Here is a 6,966-nt window from a genome sequence, read left to right on the forward strand (position 1 = left end):
TTTTCATGGGACTTATTTATTCCTCCTTTTAGAAATATTTGATGCAAACTATTTGATAGTGAGATTAACTCCTTCCTTATTGAAAAATTCAATATCAAAATATTTTTTTAGATTTTATAACATTTTTGGGAATTATTGAACTATTTCTTTTTAATTTTGTGGATAGTAATTTTTGCTTATCCCCCACAATTTCTAAAATGTAATTATTTATCCTCTTCTTTATATTTCTTTGATAAGAATTATTTATTCCTTCTTTTTAATTTTTCTTGTATTATTTCAATTACATAAATATTTTTTTTGTGATCCCCTCAAATGGTCGATCTTACAATGGACAAGGTCCATAAATTGATGCATAACCAGTCGAATATCCGTAACATCTCTGTGATTGCGCATGTCGATCATGGAAAGAGTACACTTACAGATACCTTAGTTATTAAAGCGAAAATAGCTTCGGTTGATAGTGGAGGTGGTCGATATATGGATACGCGAGCTGATGAACAGCAACGTGGTATAACTATCAAATCCACCGCTATTTCAATGCAATTTTCCATGAAAGAAGAGACATTAGAAACTTATTGTCAGGAGAAATTCTCAGGAAATGATTTTTTGATCAATTTAATTGATAGTCCTGGTCACGTCGATTTCTCATCTGAAGTTACAGCAGCATTGAGAGTTACTGATGGTGCTCTTGTGGTAGTTGATTGTGTGGATGGTATTTGTGTGCAAACCCAGACTGTTCTTCGCCAGGCTGTTTCCGAAAGAATTAAACCTACTCTTTGTTTGAACAAACTTGATCGTGCTCTTCTTGAGTTAAAAGTTAGCAAAGAAGACTTATTTACTAACTTAAGAAAGGTGGTTGAAAATTTCAATTCTACTTTACAAACAATAGGACTCGCCTATGATAATCCAGAATTTAGTGTTCCGTCATTAGAACCCGAACTAAATGAAGTTTCTTTCTGCAGTGGTTTACAGCAATGGGGATTTACACTTCGACAGTTTGCAAGTTTTTATCTCTACAGATTTAAGAAGAAAGATGTTAAGGATGCCGAGGCAAAGTTTTGCAAGTTATTGTGGAGCACCAAAATGTACTTTACAAGTGACGATCCATTCGATGAGACAGGCACCTTTGTAAAGAAAGGTCCAAATGAGAGACGACCATTCATTGTTTTTGTTCTTAATCCAATCTATAAGGTGACAGAAATGTGCAATAATGGTGATATACAGGGCATTAAAGATTATCTCGCTAAATTTAAAGTTGATTGTTCTAAAGCAAATTTCTACGGAACCGGTAAAGAGCTCTTCAAGATTGTCATGAGAACATGGTTACCTGCTGCTGATGTGCTTCTCGAGCAAATTATTTTACAATTACCATCACCGATCAAAAGTCAAAAATACAGAGCATCTCTACTCTATGAAGGACCAGAAGATCAGGCTATGGTAGCTATTCGAAATGCTGATAGTAGTGAAGAAGCCCCTTTGATGCTTTACATAAGTAAGATGGTTCCATATGGGGATAATAGGTTTATAGCTTTTGGCCGTGTATTTGCTGGAAGAGTTACGCCAGGAAAACCAGTTAGAATTCAGGGTCAAGACTATGTCCCAGGGAGTAAAAATGATTTATTCCATAGGAATATTCAACGGGCAGTGGTGATGATGGGAAAAGTTATTAAAGATGTTCCAGATTGTCCCGCTGGTAATATTATTGGTGTAATAGGAATTGATAATGAGCTGAAAAAGACAGGTACAATTACAAATTTCAGTGCTGCCCATAACATCAGGTCCATGAAGTTTAGTGTATCACCCGTTGTGAAATACAGTGTCAAGCCTAAAAACGCTTCAGAGCTTCCTAAATTGAAAGAAGGTCTTCTTAAACTGAGTAAGAGTGATCCTTTGTGTGTCATTAACTTTAATGACAATGGAGAGTGTACAATTGCTGGCGCTGGTGAGTTACATTTAGAAATTGCTCTTAGTGATCTTAGTAAAGAATATGCTCAGATTCCAATAGTGACAGGAGAACCATTGGTAAGTTATATCGAAGGAATTAGGGGAAGTACAAATAATTCAAAGATGTCAAAGAGTGCGAATAAACACAACAGAATATATATGACTTGTGATCAATTGGAAGAGGAAATTATTGATGGTATAGTAAACGGCAAGCTCGTAAACAAAGATCCTAAAGAGAGGGCAGCTTTGTTTAGAGATAACCTTGATATTAATGATGATTGGGTTAAGAAGATTCTATTTTATGGACCCGAAGATAAAGGTCCTAATATTTGTGTTGATGATACGAAGGGAATAGCTTATCTCAACGAAATTAAAGAGTTTATGAGAGAAGGTTTTAGAGAAGTAACTACGAGAGGTCCACTTCTCGGTGAACAACTCAGAGGCGTAAGATTCAACCTCGTGGATTTGACTCTGCACGCCGATGCTATTCATCGAACAGGAAATCAAATTACAGCGCCAGTTGTGAGCGTATGTAAGGGGCTTATCATGAACTCTGATCCTATTTTATATGAACCACTTTTCTTCGTTGAAGTTAATGTCAGTAATGAAACAATGAGTGGTGTCGTAAATGCTTTGAGTAAAAGGAGAGGTAATGTCGAAGAATACAGAGATGAAAGAGGTGTAAGAACAACTGTAACGGGATACCTGCCTGTAAGAGAAAGCTTCGGTTTTAACAAAGAACTTATGAGCGAAACCAAAGGAGAAGCCAGCTCAGTTTTATCTTTCAGTCACTATAGCGTTCTCCCTGGTAGAGTTGATGTCCCGGACAGCATAACACACCAAACAGTTATGAAAATCAGAGAAAAGAGAGGTCTAGGGGAACTTAAGCTCGCAGAAGCATACTTCGATAGGCTATAAAGAAAAATAATTAAATTCGATTTAGTTACCATATTTTTTTAAAACACCCCTTTTCTACCCATATGAACTAAAGATACAGATCTTGTTTTTATAATTATATATATAATTTATCTATAGTAAATGTAAAAAATATTTAAAAAAACATAATATAAACAATTAATTGTGATATTATAAAAGATGCAACTCCTTATATAGATGAATGCATAATCGATCTTTTTTTAATGTTCATTAAACTTATTTATGCTGTCATATATGGGCATAAAAGTGAATTCGAACAACTTCTAGAAAGACTTCAAATATAAATAGTAAAGACTTTATAAAATATATAAAGTGACAACAAATATAATTTCAAAACTTCTAGAAAAAGCTTCAAAATGTTAATGATACAGTTTTCATAAAATATATAAAGTGACAACAAATATAATTTCAAAACTTCTAGAAAAAGCTTCAAAATGTAAATGATACAGTTTTCATAAAATATATAAAGTGACAACAAATATAATTTCAAAACTTCTAGAAAAAGCTTCAAAATGTAAATGATACAGTTTTCATAAAATATTTAAAGTCTACAAATAATCTAATGTCAAAACTTCTAGAAAAAGCTTCAAAATGTAAATAATACAGTTTTCATAAAATATTTAAAGTCTACAGATAATCTAATGTCAATAATTCTTGAAAGGCTTAAAATCAAAATAGTATTTATTTCATGAAATATTATACCTCTACAACTAATATAATGTAAAAACTTCTAGAAAGTCTTCAAAATTACAATACTTATAATTTCAAAATATTATACATCACAACTAATCTAATGTAAACACCCGAATTTCTACAAGGGAGAATAATAGTCGTAAATTTTTAAAAAACATATCACGATCTTATAAAATAAGATTACAATACTAATAATATTAGCTTTACTTGAAAGCCTTATATCAAAAAGGTAGTAAAAGGATTTATAATTTATACTTTTATTTTAAAAAACAAAGTGTAATTAAGAAAATACATATGAGACAGATATATTTTATATTTTACTGCCATAAAATACCATTCGATATAGAAGAATAAATAACTAAATAGTTATATAAGAATTAGTACTTACAACTAATACACAGATTTCGTACCATTATTTATAGCCATCTAATATAATTTAGAGCACTTTTTAATCGTTATGTACAATTTAATCATCATAAATTTTTTAAAGCTATGGTTACATTATAACTTTACAAAATATATATTGGACTCTACATTGAGTGCCTTTTCTATGGTTATGTACGTATTTTCCTATTAATCTAAGCCACAAGATATGATATGTGTGTTTCACTCGAGTATGTTAAACAGGAAAGCCGTGTAGTTGGTGGTTTTATTGCTTTCCACCAAACACTAGAGAGCCTAGAGCTTGTAAGGGCAATAGCTTTACTAAAAATGTTGCTTGTTTTTTTACGCATTGCCAATAATAACTTCTATACCGATATGTTAGTATCACAATCGTAAAATAGCTTGACATATACATGAAAAACCCTTAATATTGAGGTTGAAATGCTATTTACGCATATTAATAACTTGTTAGTCCCATTTATGGCTGAAAGATCTTATATTTATTGCGTCATACTTCGATAAACATCTTCAGGATCTTCCTATTCTCATAAAAAAGGCTATAGAAACACCTATAATACAATCTGCTCGAAAATAGAATTCAGAAGAAAATTGTTGATATAAATTGATAGAAAAAGGTTGCTGTGCTGCTCTGATAGCATTATAGATTTGAAAAGTGGATTCTCTTGTAAAATATAAAAAACGCTTGATATCGAAGGATACATACGTGTTGCCTTGATAGTATTATAGACTTTAAAGGTGGATTATCCGTAAAATATGAATTGCGCTTATTATCAAAGAATAAATAAATGTTACTATGCTACTTTGATGGTATTATAGACTTTAAAGGTGGATTATCCTGTAAAATATGATTGGCGCTTGATATCAAAGAATAAACAAATGTTACTATGCTACTTTGATAGTATTAGAGACTTTAAATAAGGATTACTGTGCAAAAATAAAAAAAGTAAGGGTGGTATTGGAGAATAGATGCGTGATACTATGCGTATCTGCTAGCACTATAAACTTGAAAAGATATAATCACATATACATTAAAATACGCTCTTTTTTTAAGAATATTGCAAGAATAATTACTTTGAAAAATAAAAGATAAACATTTAAATAAAAACGATAAAGACAATTTATAGATGGTTAACTTAATTAATAATCTTAACATATAAATTTATCATGCTTGTAAAAATATTTATCATTTTGAAATAAATTTAATCAAGATCTGTCAAAATTTATCTATATGATATATTACATTAACAAAACAAATGAAATTTAATGGTATTAAAAAACATACACAACCTGATATAATGAAAAAATTCTGTGGCGTTATAATTTTTGTTTTTCTATTAACAATTGTCTTGTCGATGTTTATTTCACATAAAAGTCGCATAGAAAATTATTAAGATGAAAATGTTTCGGAATTTACAAACTAAGCTACGAAGATAATTTAAATATGTAAGCAATCACCAGTTCTCTTCTCTTAATACTCAATAGTTTAAAATTCTTGAAGTTCTAGAAAAAGCTCATGTTCACAATTTTTTTTTTCGGACAAACACACCATGATAATCATTGTAAATAAAATTATAAATTTCTTAGAAGATTTCTAAAACTCTAGTAACTTTATTGATTTATGACTTAAGATCAATTCGATGTGATCATTATGAATTTATTTTAAAATTTTAGCGGATCGATGATAAAATTATATACGAATGTTTTGAATTATGTCCAATATCCAATTATTTTAAATTATAGAAAATGTTCTAATAATGTTAACATAATTTAATTGAATAATCATCATTAGTTAAACTAAAAAAGAACAAAAAAATATTTAGAACTGCTTAGAAAACCTCGAAAAAATAATCAAATTTTTTTTTTAAATATTTGTGTTGCGTACATCCTATTTTTTTAATCAGAATATAACCTATATAAGATTTTTTGTACCCATATTCTCTTTAGTGTGCTTAAATTAGCCATATCTTTTTATTACATAATAAAATTTGCATCCAAAAAGAAGACCTTCAGAATCGAAGTTTGTCTTTTATAGGGCATGTTTTCGAATATAAATATGTAATAAATAAGGATCAAGATATAATAATAAAAAACTAATTAAATTATACGATTAGATTATTTACTATGATTTATTCATAAATTTTGAATTTTAACTTTTTTTTATTATAATAATAGTATTTTAACTCATTGATAAATAAATCACATTGCTCTAGATTACAATTATTAAAAGAATAAAATCAAATTATTTATAATACACGAGATTGTTATCTAAAATCTAATTTCACATAAAATTTGTTTGTTTTAAAAAAACAAATTCAATTATGTATAAATTTCTTTTATACTGTATTTAGGCAAATTATGAATCTAAAGAATCAGAAAATACACAATAGTTAAAATAACATAAATCTATACATCATCAGAACATAAAAATCCATAATAAAAATATCAGAATTATATTTATTTATCTGCTTTAAAGTACTAAATATTCTTTAATATTCCGTTCACTACGTATTTTAATATGTAAATTAGTCTGTGATCAGACAAGAAAAAACCACTAAAATGATATCTAAGTTATATTCGATTATCGTGCTCTTAATTACTAAAAATTATTTAATATTCTATACATCGCATATTTTCATATATAAATACATCTATGATTAGACCAGTTCATTATAAAAATATCTAGGATACATTTGATTATTAGCTATTTTTACCTTAATATTCTATACATTACGTACTTTCATATATAAATACATCTATGATTAGACCATCAGAGCAAATACTAAATCGAATAAGAAATTCATGTAAGACTAAATTTAATGCTGGGAATTTATTTAAAGCCATTGATGAACATGCAACATCACTCATAAATTACCATATAGGCGTATTTAAATTAGAACCTGAAGAATACATTAAACTTGATGATAAGATAAGTGATATTTAAAACGAATTTTCTATTCACCTCCAGCCTAGTAATAAACAAAGATTATA

General features: G+C 28.9%; 1 pseudogene; it reads left to right on the forward strand.

Moving 5' to 3' along the window:
* Positions 1 to 294: 294 nt before the first annotated feature.
* LOC147065790 (uncharacterized) lies at positions 295 to 2,862 on the forward strand (annotated as a pseudogene).
* The last annotated feature ends 4,104 nt before the right edge of the window (positions 2,863 to 6,966 follow it).

The sequence above is a fragment of the Rhyacophila brunnea genome, unplaced genomic scaffold (genome assembly GCF_057557595.1).
Source record: "Rhyacophila brunnea isolate RB1 unplaced genomic scaffold, BYU_Rbru_1.0 scaffold_57, whole genome shotgun sequence".
Classification (NCBI taxonomy): domain Eukaryota; kingdom Metazoa; phylum Arthropoda; class Insecta; order Trichoptera; family Rhyacophilidae; genus Rhyacophila; species Rhyacophila brunnea.